The 24,030-nt window shown below is 39.7% G+C and overlaps 1 protein-coding gene across 1 annotated transcript in view; it reads left to right on the top strand.

Annotated features, from left to right (window-relative positions):
* GNA14 (G protein subunit alpha 14) overlaps positions 1–24,030 on the top strand; it is a 208,182-nt gene that overhangs the window by 104,499 nt on the left and 79,653 nt on the right. The window lies entirely within an intron of this gene.

Genomic DNA, 24,030 nt, shown 5'->3' with positions numbered 1-24,030 from the left:
ATATACATCTCCTCTTTCAGCTAAGATACCTGGTGAATTTCTTCATTGGAGCAGTGGAGATCTTGGGTTTACAATGGCCAACTTTCTAAGAATTCCCAGTCTTAGGAAAATGCCCTGCAGACTACTCAAAGAAGTCAGTGGGCTTTGTTTGTTTGTTTTGGGAGCTAGCCCTTCTTAGGAGCTAAGTGATGATTTATGAAGGGTAATGCTTGTGTTTCAACTAGCAGAGGACTCTCATAAAGTAATGGTATGAAGTTGCCATTTGCTTTCCTGTCACCATGGGTTATTTAAAATACATATCTGTTTAAGACTATAGGAAAATAATGAGGCAGGAGGGTGGGAGGAGGAGACAAATAATATTTTCTATGGTGTATTGGAATGTAAATCCATAGGAAAATACTATGTATAAGTTCATTAAGAATCTAAATGATAGAGTTTCTTTAAAATAATTGATACCAAGTTACAACATGACATGATGATAAAGAGAAAAATTCTGTCTTATTCTCTTGTGGATCAATTAAAAAGAATTTAGCTGCTCAAATGCCAGAATAGTGGTTTAAGTATGGACCTCAGGGACAACTTTATCATGAACTTGTGGCATCTGTGTTCATGTACATTATACAAAGAGTTTCAGAGCAATCAATCTAATTTTTTTTTTTATTACTCAGTGACTGGATTACATAGGAAAACTCAACGTGCACCAAATTTTAGATGTACCTTTACAGTGTGACTGCAACCTTGTGTCTTTACCACCATTTCCTTGCAGTCTTGAGGAAATGAAGGAATATAGCTTGCCTACAGCTTCAACAGTGTTATGCTGAAAAATGTGTGTGTGCATGTGTGACAGGCGGGAGGGGGGAGGGTGTTAGTGGTGGGAATTAGTCTTTAGTATATCTGATGCCAAGTAATATGAGAGGTGTCCTGAGCCACTGGGTGATTCTACAAGTGACTCTGATTCCTTTACACATTGGTTTTGAGTATATACTTTATATCTTTTTGAATGCATGCAATTAAAAAAATAATCACCCTTTACAAAGTATTTTAAAAATTAGGTCATCTGTGGAAATTTAGGATTATTTCAGAGAAGAGGTATGTCAGGAACGTCCTTGCGGTAATTTTAGTTAATCTACTTTCCTCCTTTGTAAAAGGCATTTTTTTCCCCAGTCATAGTGGGGTGACTGGGGAAAGCTTGGAATTTAGGGATGGATTCATAAACAGGCCTATTGGGAAGAAAAGGCTCAAATATAAGTCAGTTCTGCTTATCTTGGCAACATGTGTTTGTAAAAACCTGATCAGATTTAGTAATCAAGGTCCCTGGGTTTTTGTTTGGTTTTCCCTCAAGGTCTTCTAGAGGAACTCTGAGTTTATATTTCAAACAAAAAGGTTTTATGGGATTTGACATTGCTCCACTCTCTTGTGGTCTCTTGATCTGAATTCTTTCTCATAAGGCCATGTCCCCTTGCCCACTAATCTGCATTAGTTTCCTCCAGCTGCCATAACAAAGCACTTCAAACTGATGGCTTAAAACAGAGATTTCTTCCTTCACAGTTCTGAAGCCTGGAAGTGTGAAATCAGGGGCTTGGTTCCACCCGGAGGCTCTGAGGGAGGCTCTGTTCCATGCTGCTCTCCTGGTTTCTGATGGTTGCTGGCAATCCTTGGTGTCCTTTGGCTTGTAGATGCTTCCATCCAGTCCCTGACTCTGTCTTCCCACAGAGCTCTCCCCTCTGTATCTCTGTGCTCACATGGTGTTCTCCTCTCTGTGTCCAAACCTCCCTCTTCCCATGAGGACAGCAGTCATTGGGTTAGAGCCCATCCTAATCCAGTATGACCTCATCATAGCTTGATTATGTCTACAAAGACCCTATTTCCCAATAAAGTTACTTTCTGAGATTTGGGGTTTTCATGAATTTCAAGGCAACACTATTCAACCCAGTACAGTCTGCCCTCTGCCCCAACCCCCCAAAGAATGTCCAGCCTATAAGCAAAATACATTCACCCCATTCTAACATCCCCCAAAGATTTAACCCTAAAAACAGCATCAACTCCAAGTCTCAAATCTGATCTAAATATCAACTCAAACGGTCCCCAATCTCATCATTTAAATACTCTAAATCAGGTGTGGGTGAGACTCTGGATATGGTCCATCCAGGAGCAGAATTCCTCTCCTTTCACACACCTGTGAAACTAGGAAATGAGTCAGTAGTACCTCTGTCTCCTCATTTGCTGTCTCTGGCTCCATTCTCAATTCCTTCTTTCTACTTCAAGTACCTGCATTCATGCTTTATAAACTTCCTCTTATCCCTCAAACATATGCCAGGGATGAACCACATAGTGACATGGCTTAAGGAGAGGCAAAAGGTTGAGTAGAAAGATCACTGGATTGGTTCCCCCAAGCCTGGGCTCTGCTCATGGCTCACCTGTGGGTCTCAGGTGGGAGTCAGTAAACTTTTTCTATAAAGGGCCAGAGAGGAAATATTTTCGGCTTTGAGGGCTCTACAGTCTCTGTTGCAATTACTCAGCTCTGCTGTTGTACAAAACCAGGCATGGGTAATGCGTAAACGAATGAGTGAGGCTTGCTTATAAACTCTGTTTGCAAAATGTGAAAATTATTCTTAACTCACGGGCCAAACAAAAAAAGGCCAACAGTGGATTTAGTCCATGGTCTGGAGTTTGCTGACTCAGTCCTAGGGGAAGCCGTGTAACCTCTCTGGTCTTGAATTTTCTTGTCTTTTAAATGCAGACAGCACATGCTCTGTCTACTTCATAAGCTAACATGAGCAAAAGGAAGTGCTTTACAAATTAAATGGCACTGGAAAATAGAAGGTTATTATTGGGGCAAGTTCAAAAGCCAAAAATGAACTCATTGTTTCTTCTGTTGATTGTTTAGGTCATTTTGATCGATTTCTTCTTTATTATTTTCTGAATAATTTTCTCTGTGGGCTAGTCCTGATTCCAAATGTGAAACTATAACAAAGTACCCTTCTTAGGTCATAAAATGATAAAATGATTAGTGCTGTAGGAGTTTAAGTAATTACTTAAGAAGCATGATCTATGTCTTCCTTTTAAAAAAAATTTACTTATTTTATTTATTTATTTTTGGCTGCATTGGGTCTTCATTGCTGCGCATGGGCTTTCTCTAGTTGCGGCGAGCAGGAGCTACTCTTCGTTGCGGTGCGCAGGCTTCTCATTGCGGTGGCTTCTCGTTGTGGAGCATGGGCTCTAGGCGCGCGGGCTTCAGTAGTTGTGGCACATGGGCTCAGTAGTTGTGGCTCGTGGGCTCTAGAGGGCAGGCTCAGTAGTTGTGGTGCATGGGCTTAGTTTCTCCACAGCATGTGGGATCTTCCTGGACCAGGGCTCAAACCCGTGTCCCCTGCATTGGCAGGCGGATTCTTAACCACTGCACCACCAGCGAAGCCCATGTCTTCTTTACAAAGTATTGCTTCATTTAAAACAATTGACTAGTTAAGTCAAGGATGAACAAACCTAATTAGCTTTTCTTTTCAGTCCTTCCCTCGCTTCTTATTCCATTATTTGATTTTTTTCAGAGCTAGACACTTTCTTAAAAGTCTGTAGAAGGGAATTAAGAGTGATTTTAGAGGGTTTTATTTTAAATGTTAGCAAGATTATTGGTCAGCCAGGTTGTTGAAAATCTTTGCCTATTACTTGACAGGCTATTTTTGAAAGGAAATTTATCAGAAATTTAGTAGCGTTCAGTTTTTAACCATGTTTTAACCAACATGTTTTTTCAATTAAGATTTAGCGTTGAAGATTATTTTCTTATACATTGCCTACTTTTTTTAAAGAAATTATTCATATGTATTCACTCACTCTGTTGATAAGCCTTAATTTTTGTGTCTCTCAAGAATGTCATGAGCACATATTAGAATTTATGACTTCTTGAATAAATACTACAGAGGCATTTGCTCGGTGTCAGGACTACTAAATTTGAATTAAGCTTATATCTTATGTTTCCTGGTGATGATTTCATGGAGATCTTCATATATTTTACTGTTTGTAGTGTCTCCAACTTGAGAAATTCTCTCTCTAGGTCTGTAGTGTGGTAAAGGAAATCTTATCCCCTTAAAGGTTCTGCAGAATAGGCTTGGATGATTTACGTACAGAATTTCCCAAGGGCAAAGGACAGCCCTACCTAACTTTTCAAAAATGTTTGGTTCTGTATTCAGTGATCTCTAGAAAAAAAGTACAAGGTCTACAGGTTCTTTCGGTAGCTGACCCCAGCTTCTTACTTGCCCTCCTTCTTATAGGAGCTCTTCACCACACTGGGGTCACATCGTATTTGCATGTAATGTACACACATTTAATTGCAAGGGCTCATCGTAAAAACAAAAACAACATCTTAAAAAAGGAGAGTTAATAATTGAACAGTAAGAAGAGTATTTTGCCTGCCATTCCCCTCAAGTACTTAATTTGGAATTCGGTGTTTCTAGAAGTGTGAGGTCTGAAATTTCCTTCAAAAAGCATCTTTCTCTTCTGCGAGAAGCTTTTACTGAATTCCAAGTCACTCTTGAGGCAGTGGGCTTGGGCCCTGTAGCCACCTACAGCTCTTGAATGGCTGAATTTGGGAGGTTTAATTGACTCACAATGTCTCTGCTGATTTTGTTTCAAGTTTTTCAGGTCCTTCATTTAGGTACACAGATGTCTTTGTCATCAGTTCCCTGTAGTGTCTTGAGTTTCAGCCCCTTGGAGCGGGATCCCCCATCTCCTGACTGCTGGATATATCAGGAACATGCAAAACAATGGTCCTCAGTCCCAGCTGCACATTGGGAGCTCTTGGGAGGCTTTTCTGCTGCTGCCCAGAGCCCTGGAGAGTCGGGGCTAAGTATTCTTGGCACGCAGCCCGAGCTTTTGGATTGACTTTTAGAAGCTTCCCAGGTGATTCTGATTAGGCAGCCAAGTTTGAGAGCCACTGCTATATGTATCTTAAGATTATCTGGAGGCGTTCAGTTCAGATTCTACTTTCTGATCAGCCTTTCCATAGAGGAGAGGGAGACTTCTGGTAATCTCTTGCATGGGATGACCTAATCAATCTTTATCCAAAGGTAAACTGAGGGGCCAGCATTGAGGATGTTTGTTTAGTTCAGCAGTAGCGGGGGCGGGGAGGCCTTAGTGAGATGAGGTGATGGTAGCCGTGACAGCATCTCCAGGTGACATTTTTGAATTCAGGGCAGATTCTGTGTCTTTTCCTTTGAGTCTTGCAGGAGCCTAGCACAGCATCATGGCGAGAACTTCCAGGGATGGGGTGGGGGTCAGGGGGGAAGAAGGAGCTGCATTTCATTCTCTGGAGTTCACATTACTGGGCCTTCTCACCCTCCTTTTCCCGCTGTTGCTCCACTGAAGTTATCGTTTCTTTTTGATCAGTAAAGAATCAGGGGTGCAGGTTATATTGATAACATGCCCAAGGTATAGATATTGTTTGTAATAAACATACCTTACAATTTCATTTTGTGAATAGAGACATTATTAGGAAATTAAGTAGTTACATATTTTCACTCATCATTAATAGATATTTTTATTTATTGAGATGGTAATTCACTAGGTATAAAACGTAAACATCAAATATCCAACTTCACATTTAAGCAATAAAGTCAGGTATTTGCAGGTTAGGATTGCAGGAGAAGACATTTTCTAACACCAAAAAGAGCTTTGATCATGTCTCGTATCTGTGTATATTTAACACTTCCAGCTTAACTTTTCATTTTCAGAAAGTAAGAGGCTGAAGTTCTAGAAGGGTCTGTTAAAGGTGCATGTGAGGAGATCAGGCACAGTTAAGTGAAAATGGTCAATTTATGTGGCTCCTTACAGAAGAGCTTCTCAGGGTTTGACATATGTTAAGACCCCCTTATTTTCTAATTTTAAAAACATCTGTTTAAATATACTTTTCAGTCCTACTTCCTCATCCAATCTGAAAAGTCATATTCTGCATGAGCCTCTGGGAACAGGGAGGCCAATGTTCAGACTTTGGCTGTAGCCCAGGGTCACTGGTTCTCTGGCACATGGTAAACTCAGGCTCTTTCTTCCCATGTCCTATTGGATATTAAAAATCGTGTGGTGCATTTTTCTCCTTACTAAGAACTTGGAGTCCTAGCCAGTGTCATAACAACAACAAATTCTCCATCAAAATCCTAGGCTGGAGTTTTTCCATTTATGCTAATAGTTCTCTGATTAATCAATGTTGACTTCAGAGTAACAGTTGCTCAATCAGCGCTTGAAATGTAAGAGTTTGGAAAATGGGTTTGGAAAATGGGAAAGAATAGGATAAAAATGAGAAAGAACTGGTTTTCTGCTTAATCACCGTCACAAGTAAATCTGACCACCCACTACGCATTGGGAGATGAGGAAGGTTTGGGGCCAGTGATGAGATTGATTTGATCATTGGAATGTTAATTTCTTCCCTTACCTCACGACTAGGTATGAACCTACCATCCATCTAACATGTGAAGTATTTTCCTTGAGTCTTAAATTGCATGCAACTTTGTTGCTATCTTAAAATACAAAGGGGAACACGTGAAATATCCTCACAATTCAAAACTCTTTAACAAAAGCTAGAATCATGGTCGGTGATGCTAGCAAAATTCTTTTTTAAAAAAGTCTTTTTGAAATACAGTTGATTTGCAACATTGTATTTAATTTCTGCTGTACAGCAAAGTGACTCAGTTATATATATATATATTGGGTGGGCCAAAAAGTTCATTCGGTTAGTGAATACGTTGTTCAATAAAGTTCTTCGTCGAAATGAAAAATGTCTACTTAAAACCGAACGAACTTTTTGGCCCACCCAATATATATATACTTTTTCATATTCTTTTCCATTATGGTTTATCACAGGATACTGAATACAGTTCCCTGTGCTATACAGTAGGACACTGTTGTTTATCCATGAAAATTCTTGTTAGATCTGAAGTCCTTCACAATTTGCTTCCTTTTCATGGCAGAGCTGCACTCTCATTTTCTGATGGTAGAGAGGTAACAGGTGTGTTAATGCTACTCTCTTCTCAGCCCTGCCTTTTCTTATCACCCAGTTTCTTCACTGATGAATGAATGCCATAAACATGTGCCAAGAGGTAAATTAATCCCCGGTTTGTTTTGGAGTCCTGCCAAGAGAATCATCAGTTCACCTGGTTTTATTGAATTGTGAGGTAGATTTTCTTATTAACTGGTTAATAAACTCTGCAGTATTATCCTAGCAAAGCATTCTAGAAAGCATCCCCTATTAAGAACTTTTTTTTTTTATTCAGGTGGGAGCTCAAATGGGATACAGTAACTAATCCAACAGAAACAAATAGTTAAAAGGTTTGTGTTTGTGTGTCTGTGTGCATGTGTGGGTGTGTATGTGCGAGTGAGTGGGCGTATTCACCAGTCAACCCACCTTCAGAGTTAAAACCATATACATTAGAAGCCAGAACAGTTGGCTTTTTAAATTTTCATTGACTCTTCTTTTTGGAAGCTCAGATGTTTCCAGGGAGCTTTGAGACATTGCATCTTGTGTACTTCACCGTGATTTCTTTTTCCTTTTAATTTTTATTTTATATTTGGAGGATTTACGATGTTGTGTTGGTTTCAGGTATACAGTAAAGTTATTCAGTTATACATATACATATATCTATTCTTTTTCATATATCTATATGAAATAGATACATATACCTATTTTCTTTTCCCATATAGGTTATTATAGAGTATTGAGTAGAGTTCCCTGTGCTATACAGTAGGTCCTTGTTGATTATTTACTTTATATATAGTAGTGTGTCTATGTTCATCCCAGCCTCCTAATTTATCCCTCCCCCACACCTTTCATCTTTGGTTACCGTAAGTTTGTTTTCTAAGTCTATGAGTCTGTTTCAGTTTTGTAAATAAGTTCATTTGTACCCTTTTTTAGATTCCACATATAAGTGATACCATGTTATTTGCCTTTCTCTGTCTGACTTACTTTACTCAGTATGACAATCTCTAGGTCCATCCATGTTGCTGCAAATGGCATTATTTTGTTCTTTTTTAGGGCTAAGTAATATTCCATTGTATTTATGTACCACATCTTTATCCATTCCTCTGTTGATGGACATTTAGGTTGCTTCCGTGTCCTGGCTGTTGTACTGCAATGAACATTGGGGTGCACATATCTTTGCAAATTATGGCTTTCTCCGGGTGAACCTTCATACTGTTCTCTATAGTGACTGCACCAAATTACATTCCCACCAACAGCATAGGAGGGTTCCCTTTTCTCCACACCCTCTCCAGCATTTATTGTTTGTAGACTGTTTGATGATGGCCATTCTGACCCATGTGAGGTGATACCTCATTGTAGTTTTGATTTTCATTTCTCTAATAATTAGTGATGTTGAGCATCTTTTCATGTGCTTTTTGGCCATCTGTATGTCTTCTTTGGAGAAATGTCTATTAAGGTCTTCTGTCCAATTTTGATTGTTTTTTTTGTTTGTTTTTTTTTGCTGTTGAGCTGCATGAGCTGTTTGTATATTTTGGAGGTAAATCTCTTGTTGGTCACATAGTTTGCGAATATTTTCTTCCATTCTGTGCATTAGCTTTTCAGTTTGTTTATGGTGTCCTTTGCTGTGCAAAAGCTCTTAATTTTAATTAGGTCCCATTTGTTTATTTTTGTTTTTATTTTCATTACTCTAGGAAGTGGATCCAAAAAGATACTGCTGAGATTTATGTCAAAGAGTGTTCTGCTTATGTTTTCCTCCAAGAGTTTTATAGTGTCCGGCCTTACATTTAGGTCTTTAATCCATTTTGAGTTTATTTTTGTGTTGGTGTTAGAGAGTGTTCTAATTTCATTTTTCTTTTTTACATGTAGCTGTCCAGTTTTCCCAGCACCACTTATTGAAGAGACTGTCTTTTCTCCATTGCATGTTCTTGCCTCCTTTGTTGTAGATTAATTGGCCATAGGTGTGTGGGTTTATTTCTGGGCTTCTATTCACCTTGATTTCTGACACTTAAAACTCTGTCAGATTTAATTAAATATGATCTAAAGTGACATAAAATAGCTTTCACATTGTTACTATTGCTTTGTATCTTCCCTAAATTAAATTTTAAATATTTTGGCATTTTTTTATCTGTAACTAGAAGTAAAGATATGGGCACATTTAAGTTGGCCATTTATGAAATCTGGTTAGAAAATTGTTTGCTTTTGTGTGTGAGTGTATAAAGAATAGAAAGTTGACTAATTTTTCTAGATTCTCTTTTTTTTCAAGTCACAACTAATCTAGTCTTTTAATCATTTCAATAGTTAAGGTGGAGCTAGTTGCAAAAAGGTTGAGGATGATAGGAATAACTTTGTATTTTAGATGCCTCAAAGTTCTCTCCCTTTCATTTACACTGAGAGCTCCAGTGGTTGAATGATGGCATTTGTGGGAGGCCATCATGATTGACCAGTGGCCACCAATTCTCCCCAAGACCCCAAACTCTTCCCCCTCCTGTTGTATCTTTGCTTTGTATTGACATGGAATGTCTTTCCTATTGAACTGTGTGGAGGCTTCACTTTGGGGTTTAATCATCATTTATCATTATTATCATGCATGTATCATTATTATCATGCATGATCATCATGATTTGCATCAGTCCATAGGTAGAGCCCTAACAATGTTAGTAATTACAAGGAAGTCTTTCCAAGTTCAAGTTAGTTCTTGGTGTAGTAGAATGAGACAATGGCTGACATAAAATTGAATTCCTGTCCTGCCTGTCATTTACATCCTCAACAGCCTTGGGCCGATCACCAACGCTCTCAGTCTTTGTATTTCCTTCCTTAAGTGAGGGCTGTGTTGGCTCCCTGTGATATTACAAAATTTAAACATGTGAGTAACCTACCTTCAGAAGCAAAAAATTATATTTTGCTGTGTCCTAAACAGGTTTCTTTTTTCAGCAAAATTTTATTTTTTGTCACTTTGTCTTATCAACTTCTTCATTAATAAGACACTACACCCAGTACAGTGTTACATATAGTATGTCAACATAGGCTATTTTATTTCATATAATCCAGGAGTTCTTTTCAGACACAGTAGAAAGTACCAGAATAAGAAACAGAAAGACACATATAGCAGACTCACAGTGAGTAATGCATGTTCCAGAATATATAGGGTTTGCAGATGTGTCCTTGCCCCCTTCCTAAGGATAATACCAATTTTTAGGTTTCAAAAGAATGAATCGAATGAGTGCATGAATGAATGAATGAGTGGTCCTCCTTCCTGCAGATGCTGGCATCTGCATCTCCTGCATGTACTCTCACATTTCACCGTGAGGACAAGCATCTGTGGACAAGAACATCCCTCACAGAAATCTTGGGTCAGAAGGACAGAAAGATGAGGCAGAATTCATGCAGTGTCTTTCAAGTTGCTTGATTTCCTTAAATTTTTTTTAAATGACAAGGTTAAAGGATTGGAGAAGAATCTTCCTTAAATTGTCAACTGAAAAAAAAATGCACAACATGAGAGCTGTGAGTTAAATTGTATTTGGGGGCAAATTGAGGACTATAGCCTAGAAGACAGCATTTCAGATAGCTCTGAGAAGCTGCTCCAAAGAGGCAGGGGGGAAGGTCAGTATATATGTGATTTTGGTGAAGGGAGGTATACATGCAATCAAGCACACACTTTTTGCAGAAGGCTGCTGCTAGTCACAAGGAACAGACGTCATCATGAAGGATTATAGTGCTTTTCTAGATATGAGGAGATGCAAGAATTGGGCTCATAAAATCTGCTGAAAATATTTATCTGAAGACCTGTTCTGCCAGTTTTTCCCAGAACACAAAGTGCCTCATTCCTGATCTCTGCCCTGAACTCCTTTCAGGGGTGTTGAAGGTGAGCAGCGGTAGCAGCTCACGATTTGATCCTTGTAGAGATAGATGGCAAGTGCCAATTTGTAGTTGGTAAAAATGATGCGATTTCTGGTGATTTCTTCACTCCCTCCCTCAAAGAGAAATGTCCAGGCTGGCCCAGGCAGTTGGTGGCTCTGGCTGTCTACATCTGAGTCTAACGCAGGCACTGGACTTTGTTTCACGGGAAACCATGCTCTCCACCTTCTTATCTAGCAGGGACAAGTTATCACCATTGTAGTTAGAGTGGTTCATTTTTATTTTTTTCTACTTGGCCAGAGATGACCCTTCTCACTGTCAGTAAAGGTGATAAATCACCCCTCCCTCCACTTGATTTGGATATGAAAATCTGCTTATGATAGTTCTGCATCCCTGCTTCCAGATGGGTGGTATTTCTGCCACTAGTGGTTAATGTGAATGGCTGATAATGCCTAACAGTCATTGCCACCTAGGAAACTTGGAGATGAAAACTCAACCCATAGCAATAGTAGGCACTTGATGTGTGTTTGTTTTATGGATAAAGTGAATGGTACAAGCTAAAAGTGTTCTCTAGATGAAAAGCTGGACCCAAGAGGAATTAAAATGGACAACCAGTCTGGAATCCTAGGGCTTTAAGAATCTAATGTTGCCTGGCTTTCCCTTGAAGCAGGATCCCCTGAGTGAAGGTCTCCTGGTGGCCCCCATGTCCTCACGGTGACTCTCCGCAACCCTCCCAGGGCGCATGCCACGTGCCTCTCTGAGTGGTTCTCTCTCCTGCGGTGGAGGCCGTGGCAGGGCTGTCTCTCGCAGCTCCCTCTGAGCTCCTCAAAGGCTCTCAGACAAAGGTGGTACCAAAAAAAAAAAAAAAAAAAAAAATCTGCCTTTTGAATTCCAGGTGGACAGTATCAGAAATCTCAAGTTGTTCCATCATAGTTTTGGCATTAAAAACAAAACATACCCATCCAATAATACAGACCAGACAGGCTTTTCCCCTTCTTTTTTTTTTAACAAGCACGCTGGCTGTGGCATCAGCGTCTCGGCCGCTCTTCTGTTCGCTCCTTCAGCTCCAAACAGAGTCACCCGCTCTGTCTTGGCCCCGGTAATCCTGATGCTCCTTCAAGCCCAGGACCTTGCACATGCTCTTCTCTGCCCTCCCTTCCTCCCTTTGTCTAGCCAAGTCTTCCTTGGCCTCCACTAGAATGGAAGCTCCATAAAGGCCAAGGACATGTCTGCTTTCGCACACCTTTGTAGCTCCAGCACTGAGATGCATGCAGGCCAGTTTGCCAAAAGCCTATTCACTGAAGAACCAATTTCTGGGGCAAAGGAATCTGAGTTTTTGGGAGCCCTCACAGGTGAGCTTAGGGCCACATTCTGGCCTCTCCTGACCTTGTCTCTGACAAACCCTCCAGCCTCATCTGCTCTCCCTGGTGGACCGGGTTTTCCAGTGCAGCCCATGCCCCTTTGTTGGCTCATGGTTTTCATCCCGACAGCCGTTTCCTCTGCACTCATAAATAGCTAACTTGGTTTATTCATCTTGAATAAGGTATCCAGTACCGTAGTTTCTTTAACGCCCTCCTCCTTCCATCCTCCCTGCGGTGAGTGAGGCACTCTTTCCAGTGTACCCATAACACATTGCATTAAAATTATTTATGCACCTCTTCCGCTTTAATTTAGGAGTTCTTTGAGATTGGGAATCGTGTCCGGGGATCTCTACATCCCTCTGGGCTCAATAATTGTTAGTGAAGTGACATTAAAGCCCTGTGTGAAGATATCATGAATCCATAGCTGCCTGTGAGCTTTGTCCAGGGGGTGAAATCCACAATCTCAGAGGATCTGAGCTGTTCTTACATGATATATTTTTGCACTCCTTACCTTTGGGATTGTGACAATGGGCAGAAAAACAGAGAGTCTACACGACCATGTTTTTCTTTTTCTGAGAAATATTGGGCAGTTGGCAATAATGCTTCTGAGTTGCAGGATGATCAAGAAGCCTTGCAGAGTCATGGGGCTCAAAATTCATTGCAAGAAGCTTGGGACTGGGCACGTTCAGCCCTTGGGATGTGTTTGGTGAACTGCAAACATACTCCGGCTGTGAGAGCTGGGTCAATGGTAATGACTCTTTTCAAGCTGAATCACCAGGCAGCTGTTTTGGAATCCCACAGGGCTAAAAAAAAAAAAAAAAAAAAAAAAATGCTGTAGGAAGAATGGCTTGTTGATGAGCTAGAAGAGAAACTCAGTAAATAACCCTCTTCAACAACCAAGTTCTAAAGTAATTGAGAAATAAGACAAAGAAATAGGCATATGATGACCAAGGTATCATGTTTGTTATTTCGAAAGCTAAGGATAGAGAAGGTGGCCCATAACTAAGGCAGGTCACCTTTCTAATACTGAATCCAGAATGTGATAGACTGACCCATAAGGTCATCATTAGCTCTGGGAGACCCCAGGCCTCACCCACAGGGGCAGGCCTCTAACAGCATAGAAGAGAGGAAAGGGCAGAGGCCGGGAGTGTTACTCTGCTGATATACCTCCACGTGGAGAGTGGCGGGTGTGTCACCAGTGTCATAGCATGTGTCACAGGCCCTCTCTTCCGTGCTTAGTTAGCTCCCTAAGGGCGGGGACTATATATACTTCTGGACACTAACATGAGTGTGAATCTGTGCCAGGTTTTATTGAAGATCTACCCTTTTATCTTAAGCAATTCTTCAGCGTAGGTGCTGTCCGTTGCCCCCACTTCAGAGATTTGGAAACTGAGGTTTATGGAGGTTAAATGATGTCCCCAAGATCACGCAGGTGTTGTGTGTCAGAGCTGGAAGCTGAACCCAGGCACCTTCCCAGGCTGTTAACCTCTATGCTTCGAGCTTCTCTATGGTCATATAAGGCCATGTGCAGTGGGAGGTCCTAGGTCATCACTTACAGTTAATTATGAAAGCAGTAAAGGATGTGAAAGGAGGGTTCTCTGTCTCGAAATCTCTGTTCCTGGCCACTCTCATTAATTCCTTGTTCCCTGGCTGGAATCCAACCAGCTTACACAACTGTCAGTCTTATCTCTATCTGTATTTATACAAAGGGGTCATGCAATTTAAAAAAACCAGAAATATCAGGATGTTAGTACATCTGTTGGATGAAGTTTAAGGATTGGAGAGCTTTCTGTTAAGTGGATTTGAAATGGTTGCCTGGAGAATATATTTTTAAATTTTATTTCCCTAGATGAGAGAACTAAACAAGCCAGAGATGATTTCAAATTTATTTTGCAAATTGAAACAATCAAAACATAACAATGACCTTCGAACCAGTGCCAGAGAGTCAGGAAAGATCAAATAAAATCTGAAGAACATATTCTGATAGTGGCGTAAATGGGGCTCATTTTGGCTTTGATATTCTCCCTGGATTATATCTCAAGTGCAGTTATGTGTTTTAACTCGCTTTACTCCAGTCTATTCAGACTTCCAGATCTGCTCATGAGCTCGGTTTAGTTCAGTTGGAAAAATCACAGGAGCAGAAAGAAGAGGGCTGTGAACATCTCCCCCAAAAGGCACACACACTTGCTGCACCTCCAAGTTCTCTGTCTCAGTGAAGAGCGGTCCCTGATTCCCAGCACCTTCAGTGAGCTGGCTCATGGGACCCATACAGAGAACGTGCATCTTCTGTTTTCTGTGCAACTTTATGGACACTTTGACTGCCACTCTTGGGGTCTAAGAGTAAGGTCTGTTCTAGGTAGCAAAGAAGCAAAGAAACTGTGCCTTTGTGGCTAATTAGCTGGATAACTTGGACAAGTTACTGGCCTCTTTTTTTTTTTTTTAATCAGTCATCAGTTTTATACACATCAGTGTATACATGTCAATCCCAATCGCCCAATTCAGCACACCACCACCCCCACCCCACCGCGGTTTTGCCCCCTTGGTGTCCATATGTTTGTTCTCTACATCTGTGTCTCAACTTCTGCCCTGCAAACCGGTTGATCTGTACCATTTTTCTAGGTTCCACATACATGCGGTAATATACGATATTTGTTTTTCTCTTTCTGACTTACTTCACTCTGTATGACAGTCTCTAGATCCATCCATGTCTCAACAAATGACTCAATTTCGTTCCTTTTTATGGCTAATATTCCATTGTATATATGTACCACAACTTCTTTATCCATTCGTCCGTCGATGAGCATTTAGGTTGCTTCCATGACCTGGCTATTGTAAATAGTGCTGCAATGAACATTGGGGTGCAGGTGTCTTTTTGAATTATGGTTTTCTCTGGGTATATGCCCAGTAGTGAGATTGCTGGATCATAAGGTAGTTGTATTTTTAGTTATTTAAGGAACCTCCATATTGTTCTCCATAGTGGCTGTATCAATTTACATTCCCACCAACAGTGCAAGAGGTTTCCCTTTTCTCCACACCCTCTCCAGCATTTGTTGTTTGTAGATTTTCTGATGATGCCCATTCTAACTGGTGTGAGGTGATACCTCATTGTAGTTTTGATTTGCATTTCTCTAATAATTAGTGATGTTCAGCATCTTTTCATGTGCTTCTTGGCCATCTGTATGTCTTCTTTGGAGAAATGTCTATTTAGGTCTTCTGCCCATTTTTGAATTGGGTTGTTTGTTTCTTTAATATTGAGCTGAATGAGCTGTTTATATATTTTGGAGATTAATCCTTTGTCCGTTGGTTCATTTGCAAATATTTTCTCCCATTCTGAAGGTTGTCTTTTCATCTTGTTTATGGTTTCCTTTGCTGTGCAAAAGCTTTGAAGTTTCATTATGTCCCATTTGTTTATTTTTGTTTTTATTTCCATTACTCTAGGAGGTCGATCAAAAAAGATCTTGCTGTGATTTATGTCAAAGAGTGTTCTTTCTATGTTTTCCTCTAAGAGTTTTATAGTGTCCGGTCTTACATTTAGGTCTCGAATCCATTTTGAGTTTATTTTTGTGTATGGTGTTAGGGAGTATTCTAATTTCATTCTTTTACATGTAGCTGTCCAGTTTTCCCAGCACCACTTATTGAAGAGACTGTCTTTTCTCCACTGTATATCTTTGCCTCCTTTGTCATAGATTAGTTGACCATAGGTGCGTGAGTTTATCTCTGGGCTTTCTATCTTGTTCCATTGATCTATGTTTCTGTTTTTGTGCCAGTACCATATTGTCTTGATTACTGTAGGTTTGTAGTATAGTCTGAAGTCAGGGAGTCTGATTCCTCCAGCTCTGTTTTTTTCCCTAAAGACTGCTTTGGCTCTTCGGGGTCTTTTGTGTCTCCATTGAATCTGTAGATTGCTTTGGGTAGTATAGTCATTTTCACAATATTGATTCTTCCAATCCAAGAACATGGTGTATCTCTCCATCTGTTGGTATAGTCTTTAATTTCTTTCATCAGTGTCTTATAGTTTTCTGCATACAGGTCTTTTGTCTCCCTAGGTAGGTTTATTCCTAGGTATTCTATTCTTTTTGTTGCAGTGGTAAATGGGAGTGTTTCCACAATTTCTCTTTCAGATTTTTCATCATTAGTGTATAGGAATGCAAGAGATTTCTGTGCATTAATTTTGTATCCTGCAACTTTACCAAATTCATTGATTAGCTCTCGTAGTTTTCTGGTGGCATTTTTAGGATTCTCTATGTATAGTATCATGTCATCTGCAAACAGTGACAGTTTTACTTCTTCTTTTCCAATTTGTATTCCTTTTATTTCTTTTTCTTCTCTGATTGCTGTGGCTAGGACTTCCAAAACTATGTTGAATAATAATGGTGAGAGTGGACATCCTTGTCTTGTTCCTGATCTTAGAGGAAATGCTTTCAGTTTTTCACCATTGAGAATGATGTTTGCTGTGGGATTGTCATATATGCCCTTTATTATGTTGAGGTAGGTTCCGTCTATGCCCACTTTCTGGAGAGTTTTTATGATAAATGGGTGTTGAATTTTGTCAGAAGCTTTTTCTGCATCTATTGAGATGATCATACGGTTTTTCTTCTTCAGTTTGTTAATATGGTGTATCACATTGATTGATTTGCGTATATTGAAGAATCCTTGCATCCCTGGGATAAATCCCACTTGATCATGTTGTGTGAACCTTTTAATGTGTTGTTGGATTCTGTTTGCCAGTATTTTGTTGAGGATTTTTGCATCTATATTCATCAGTGATACTGGTCTGTAATTTTCTTTTTTTGTAGTATCTTTGTCTGGTTTTGGTATCAGGGTGATGGTGGCCTCATAGAATGAGTTTGGGAGTGTTCCTTCCTCTGCAATTGTTTGGAAGAGTTTGAGAAGGATGGGTGTTAGCTCTTCTCTAAATGTTTGATAGAATTCACCTGTGAAGCCATCTGGTCCTGGACTTCTGTTTGTTGGAAGATTTTAAATCACAGTTTCAATTTCATTACTTGTGATTGGTCTGTTCATATTTTCTATTTCTTGCTGGTTCAGTCTTGGAAGTTTATACCTTTCTAAGAATTTGTCCATTTCTTCCAGGTTGTCCATTTTATTGGCATAGAGTTGCTTGTATTAGTCTCTTAGGATGCTTTGTATTTCTGCAGTGTCTGTTGTAACTTCTCCTTTTTCATTTCTGATTTTATTGATTTGAGTCCTCTCCCTCTTTTTCTTGATGAATCTGGCTAATGGCTTATCAATTTTGTTTATCTTCTCAAAGAACCAGCTTTTAATTTTATTGATCTTTGCTATTGTTTTCTTTGTTTCTATTTCATTTATTTCCGCTCTGATCTTTATGATTTCTTTCCTTCTGCTAACTTTGGGTTTTGTTTGTTCTTCTTTCTCTAGTTCCTTTAGGTGTAAGGTTAGATTGTTTACTTGAGATTTTTCTTGTTTCTTTAGGTAGGCTTGTATAGCTATAAACTTCCCTCTTAGAACTGCTTTTGCTGCATCCCATAGGTTTTGGATCGTCGTGTTTTCATTGTCATTTGTCTCTAGGTATTTTTTGATTTCCTCTTTGATTTCTTCAGTGATCTCTTGGTTATTTAGTAACGTATTGTTTAGCCTCCATGTGTTTGTGTTTTTTACGTTTTTTTCCCTGTAATTGATTTCTAATCTCATAGCGTTGTGGTCAGAAAAGATGCTGGATATGATTTCAATTTTCTTAAATTTACTGAGGCTTGATTTGTGACCCAAGATGTGATCTATCCTGGAGAATGTTCCGTGCGCCCTTGAGAAGAAAGTGTAATCTGCTGTTTTTGGATGGACTGTCCTATAAATATCAATTAAATCTATCTGGTCTATTGTGTCATTTAAAGCTTCTGTTTCCTTATTTATTTGCATTTTGGATGATCTGTCCATTGTTGTAAGTGAGGTGTTAAAATCCCCCATATTATTGTGTTACTGTCAATTTCCTCTTTTATAGCTGTTAGCAGTTGCCTTATGTATTGAGGTGCTGCTATGTTGGGTGCATATATATTTATAATTGTTATATCTTCTTCTTGGATTGATCCCTTGATCATTATGTAGTGTCCTTCCTTGTCTCTTGTAACATTCTTTATTTTAAAGTCTATTTTATCTGATATGAGTATAGCTACTCCAGCTTTCTTTTGATTTCCATTTGCATGGAATATCTTTTTCCATCCCCTCACTTTCAGTCTGTATGTGTCCCTAGGTCTGAAGTGGGTCTCTTGTAGACAGCATATAGATGGGTCTTGTTTTTGTATCCATTCAGCAAGCCTGTGTCTCTTGGTTGGAGCATTTAATCCATTCACGTTTAAGGTAATTATCGATATGTATGTTCCTATGACCATTTTCTTAATTGTTTGGGGTTTGTTTTTGGAGGTCCTTTTCTTCTCTTGTGTTTCCCACTTAGAGAAGTTCCTGTAGCATTTTTTGTAGAGCTGGTTTGGTGGTGCTGAATTCTCTTAGCTTTTGCTTGTCTGTAAAGCTTTTGATTTTTCCATCGAATCTGAATGAGATCCTTGCTGGATAGAGTAATCTTGGTTTTAGGTTCCTCCCTTTCATCACTTTAAGTATATCATGCCACTCCCTTCTGGCTTGTAGAGTTTCTGCTGAGAAATCAGACGTTAACCTTATGGGAGTTCCCTTGTATGTTTTTTGTCATTTTTCCCTTGCTGCTTTCAATAATTTTTCTTTGTCTTTTATTTTTGCCAATTTGATTACTATGTGTCTCGGCGTGTTTCTCCTTGGGTTTATCCTGTATGGGACTCTCTGCGCTTCCTGGACTTGGGTGGCTATTTCCTTTCCCATGTTAGGGAACTTTTCGACTATAATCTCTTCAAATATTTTCTCTGGTCCTTTCTCTCTCTCTTCTCCTTCTGGGACCCCTATAATGCGAATGTTGTTGCGTTTAATGTTGTCCCAGAGGTCTCTCAGGCTGTCTTCATTTCTTTTCATTCATTTTTCTTTAGTCTGTTCCGCAGCTGTGAATTCCACCATTCTGTCTTCCAGGTCACTTATCCGTTCTTCAGCCTCAGTTATTCTGCTATTGATTCCTTCTAGTGTAGTTTTCATTTCACTTATTGTATTGTTCATCTCTGTTTGTTTGCTCTTTAATTCTTCTAGGTCTTTGTTAAACATTTCTTGCATCTTCTCGATCTTTGCCTCCATTCTTATTCCAAGGTCCTGGATCATCTTCACTATCATTATTCTGAATTCTTTTTCTGGAAGGTTGCCTATCTCCACTTCATTTAGTTGTTTTTCTGGGGTTTTATCTTGTTCTTTCATCTGGTATATAGCCCTCTGCCTTTTCATCTTGTCTGTCTTTCTGTGAACGTGGTTTTTGTTCCACAGGCTGCAGAATTGTAGTTTTTCTTGCTTCTGCTGTCTGCCCTCTGGTGGATGAGGCTATCTAAGAGGCTTGATGGGAGGCTCTGATGGTGGGTAGAGCTGACTGTTGCTGTGGTGGTCAGAGCTCAGTAAAACTTTAATCCACTTCTTTTTTTTTTTTTTTATAAGCAGATATTCATTTTTAATTATTTATTTATTTATTTATTTATTTTTTGGCTGTGTTGGGTCTTCGTTTCTGTGCGAGGGCTTTCTCCAGTTGTGGCAAGCGGGGGCCACTCGTCATCGCAGTGCACAGACCTCTCACTGTCATGGCCTCTCTTGTTGCGGAGCACAGGCTCCAGACGCGCAGGCTCTGTAGTTGTGGCACACGGGCTTAGTTGCTCCACGGCATGTGGGGTCTTCCCAGACCAGGGCTCGAACCCGTGTCCCCTGCATCGGCAGACAGATTCTCAACCACTGTACCACCAGTGAAGCCCCAAGTTACTGGCCTCTTTAAACCTGCTTTCTTGTTTGTAAAATGAGGGAACTGGACTGGTGGATCTTTAAATTTCTGAATGGTAGAGGCATGGAGGATCCATCTTAGAACTGGAGAATAGCAAAGTGAGGACGTTCTGGGATTTCAAAATGTTATGGTCAGCTTGGGAAGATTCTTTTAAGTTCTATTCTCTCCTGCCTAAGAAATAAACTTTTTTTTTGAGATAAAATGTCTAGTGCCCTGTGATCTTGGAGCTTGAGAGTCAACTCCACTAATAAGGAGACAGTTTGGCCCTTTGCTGACTTTGGCTGGTTCTGAGACCATCTCCCCTACCCCCCAAGGGCTGGACTGATTCATCACTTATCATGTAATCTTTGAATCCTAGAGCATCTCCAGACAAGATGTCTCCTCTGTTCTCTCCCTCTTCTTAACGTGGACACTTTTCAACTTAACTTCTGTCTGCTCTGAGAGCTACCTCCTAATTATATCCTAGGAGCCTGATATAGAAAAGGCCAAAGGGAACATTCCATCTCTGTCTGCCTGGCTGTCCCAGGGGCGTCTTGGGTCGTGGAGGCTCACTCCTTGGTGAGGTGCCCAGAGGCCATCGACTGGGAACCGAAGCTAAATGTGCAACAGGACCCATGCGAGAGCAGTGTGCTTTGGCATAAGGACTGAGGGATATTCTTACTGTGTTCAGGCTCATCTGTTTAAATGTGATTAAACATTCTTGGTTAATATTGAAATAAAGTGCTCATTTCATCTAAAGTTCTGGTGAAGCAAAAGCCCTAAAATGTCAACCCAATGAGAATATATTCAAAGGGAGATTGATCCTGAATCCTACTCAAGAAGTATGATTATAGAGTCAGAGAATTTCAGAGCTTGAAAGAATGGTCAAGTATCCTCTAGGTCAACCCAGATCTTTTCTGTTTCTTGATAGTTTAGAGAAGCGAAGTCTAAAGAGTTTAAGTGATGTGCCCAAGGCAGGTTAGAAGGACTGGAAAGAATCTCAGTAGGGTTCTGTTTCATGTCAGTCTAGCAGGGATCTAAACATGAGGCTTCAAGTGAGGTTCTGAGGTTTGAAACATCACCTTGTCAGAAGTGAAGATCTTAAATGGAGGAGGTGTCTGAAAAGCACTCTCTCTCTTTATTTTTCAGTTCATGCTTTATATAGATTGGGGCATTATTTTACCTTGTGCTTTTCAAATAACTTTTCCTCTGAAATTTTTAAAAGATTTCACAACTAGAAAATTGTTGAAAGAATAGCACAATGAACACTCTTACTCACTGCCAGTTGTTAATATTTTGTGATACTTTCCCTCTTTCGTTCCCTCCCTCCCTGCCTCTTTCTTTCCCTCCCTCCCTCCCTTTCCCTCTCCCTCTCTCTCTCTCTCTCTCTCTAGTTTTTTCCCACGTGTATACACACACACACACACGCACACACACTTACTTTATGTAAGTAAAAGTCAGCTGCAGGCATCGAGATGTCACCCTTAAATACTTCAACCAGAGTCTCCTCAGAACCAGGGCATTCTCCTGTATAACCACAATCGCATTAGCACACCCAGCGAAGTTCACTTTGTAGCTTTAATATTATACAATATAAAATGCATATTCAAATGTCTCCATGTGCCCCCAATCTGTCCTTTATAGCCTCTCTTTCTTAATCCAGGAAGGAATCAAGCATTACATTTAGCCATCATCCTTATTCTCCTTTAAATTACAGCATTCCCCTACCTTTTAATTTTTGTCTTGAGTGACACTGACAGTTTAAAGGGTCTAGGCCAGTTGTCTTATAGAATGTCCCACAGTCAGGATTTGTATTTTTGTTTTCTTATTAGATTTAAACGTTTTGGCTGTAAAATGGTGCAGCCACCTTGGAAGATAGTCAGGCAGCTCCTCAAAAGGTTAAAACAGAGTTCCATATCACCCAACAATTCCTCTCTTAGGTATATACCCAAGAGAATTGAAAGCATATGTTCACACAAAGACCTGTAAGTAGATGTTCATAGCAGCATTATTCTAATAGAGAAAAAAGGGAGAGAAAACACAAATGTTCAACACAAATGAATGGATAAATAAAATGTGGCATATCCATATAACAGAATATTATTTGGCAATAAAAAGGAATGAAGTACTGATGCATGCTATAATAAGCATGAAAACATTATGCTATATGAAAGAAGCCAGTCACAAAAAGCCACATTTTATAGAATTCCATTCATATGAAATTTCCAGAATAGGCAAATCCAGAGAGAGAGAGAGAGAGAGAGAGATTTGTGGTTGCCCATGGGTGGGGGAATTGGGGGAAATGGAGAGTGACTACTAATGGGTGTATGGTTTCTTTGGGGGGTGGTTAAAATATTCTAAAAATTGTAGTGATGGATGCACAGTTCTATGGATATACTAAAAGATTACTATTGAATTGTGCACTTCAAGTTGTAAATGATATGTGTATGCTATGTGAATTGTATCTCAATAAAATTGTTATTAGAAAATAAAGAATACTATGTGGTGACGTGTCCTCCCCATTGGGCACTTTAACAGCCACTTAATGCCAGTTTGTCCCACTGTTGTTGATGCTAAGTTTTTTTTTTTTTTTTAAACATCTTTATTGAAGTATAATTGCCTTACAATGGTGTGTTAGCTTCTGCTTTATAACAAAGTGAATCAGTTATACACATACAATATGTTCCCATATCTCTTCCCTCTTGCATCTCCCTCCCTCCCACCCTCCCCATCCCACCCCTCTAGGTGGTCACAAAGCACCGAGCTGATCTCCCTGTGCTATGCGGCTGCTTCCCACTAGCTATCTATTTTACATTTGGTAGTGTATATATGTCCATGACACTCTCTTACCCTGTCACATCTCACCCCACCCCCTCCCCATATCCTCAAGTCCATTCTCTAGTAGGTCTGTGTCTTTATTCCCGTCTTGCCACTAGGTTCTTCATGGCTTTTTTTTTTTTTTCCTTAGATTCCGTATATATGTGTTAGCATACTATATTTGTTTTTCTCTTTCTGACTTACTTCACTCTGTATGACAGACTCTAACTCCATCCACCTCATTACAAATACCTCCATTTCATTTCTTTTTATGGCTGAGTAATATTCCATTGTATATATGTGCCACATCTTCTTTATCCATTCATCTGTCGATGGACATTTAGGTTGCTTCCATGTCCTGGCTATTGTAAATAGAGCTGCAATGAACATTTTGGTACATGACTCTTTTTGAACTATGGTTTTCTCAGGGTATATGCCCAGTAGTGGGATTGCTGGGTCGTATGGTAGTTCTATTTGTAGTTTTTTAAGGAACCTCCATACTGTTCTCCATAGTGGCTGTATCAATTTACATTCCCACCAACAGTGCAAGAGTGTTCCCTTTCCTCCACACCCTCTCCAGCATTTATTGTTTCTAGATTTTTTGATGATGGCCATTCTGATCGGTGTGAGATGATATCTCATTGTAGTTTTGATTTGCATTTCTCTAATGATTAATGATGTTGAGCATTCTTTCATGTGTCTGTTGGCAATCTGTATATCTTCTTTGGAGAAATGTCTATTTAGGTCTTCTGCCCACTTTTGGATTGGGTTGTTCGTTTTTTTGTTATTGAGCTGCATGAGCTGCTTGTAAATCTTGGAGATTAATCCTTTGTCAGTTGCTTCATTTGCAAATATTTTCTCCCATTCTGATGGTTGTCTTTTGGTCTTGTTTATGGTTTCCTTTGCTGTGCAAAAGCTTTTAAGTTTCATTAGGTCCCATTTGTTTATTTGTGTTCTTATTTCCATTTCTCTGGGAGCTGGGTCAAAAAGAATCTTGCTGTGATGTATGTCATAGAGTGTTCTGCCTATATTTTCCTCTAAGAGTTTGATAGTGTCTGGCCTTACATTTAGGTCTTTAATCCATTTTGAGTTTATTTTTGTGCATGGTGTCAGGGAGTGTTCTAATTTCATACTTTTACATGTACCTGTCCAATTTTCCCAGCACCACTTATTGAAGAGGCTGTCTTTTCTCC

The sequence above is a fragment of the Balaenoptera ricei genome, chromosome 6 (assembly GCF_028023285.1).
Source record: "Balaenoptera ricei isolate mBalRic1 chromosome 6, mBalRic1.hap2, whole genome shotgun sequence".
Taxonomy (NCBI): domain Eukaryota; kingdom Metazoa; phylum Chordata; class Mammalia; order Artiodactyla; family Balaenopteridae; genus Balaenoptera; species Balaenoptera ricei.
Note: the sequence above shows the minus strand (reverse complement) of the source record. Positions and strands in the feature narration are given on the sequence as shown.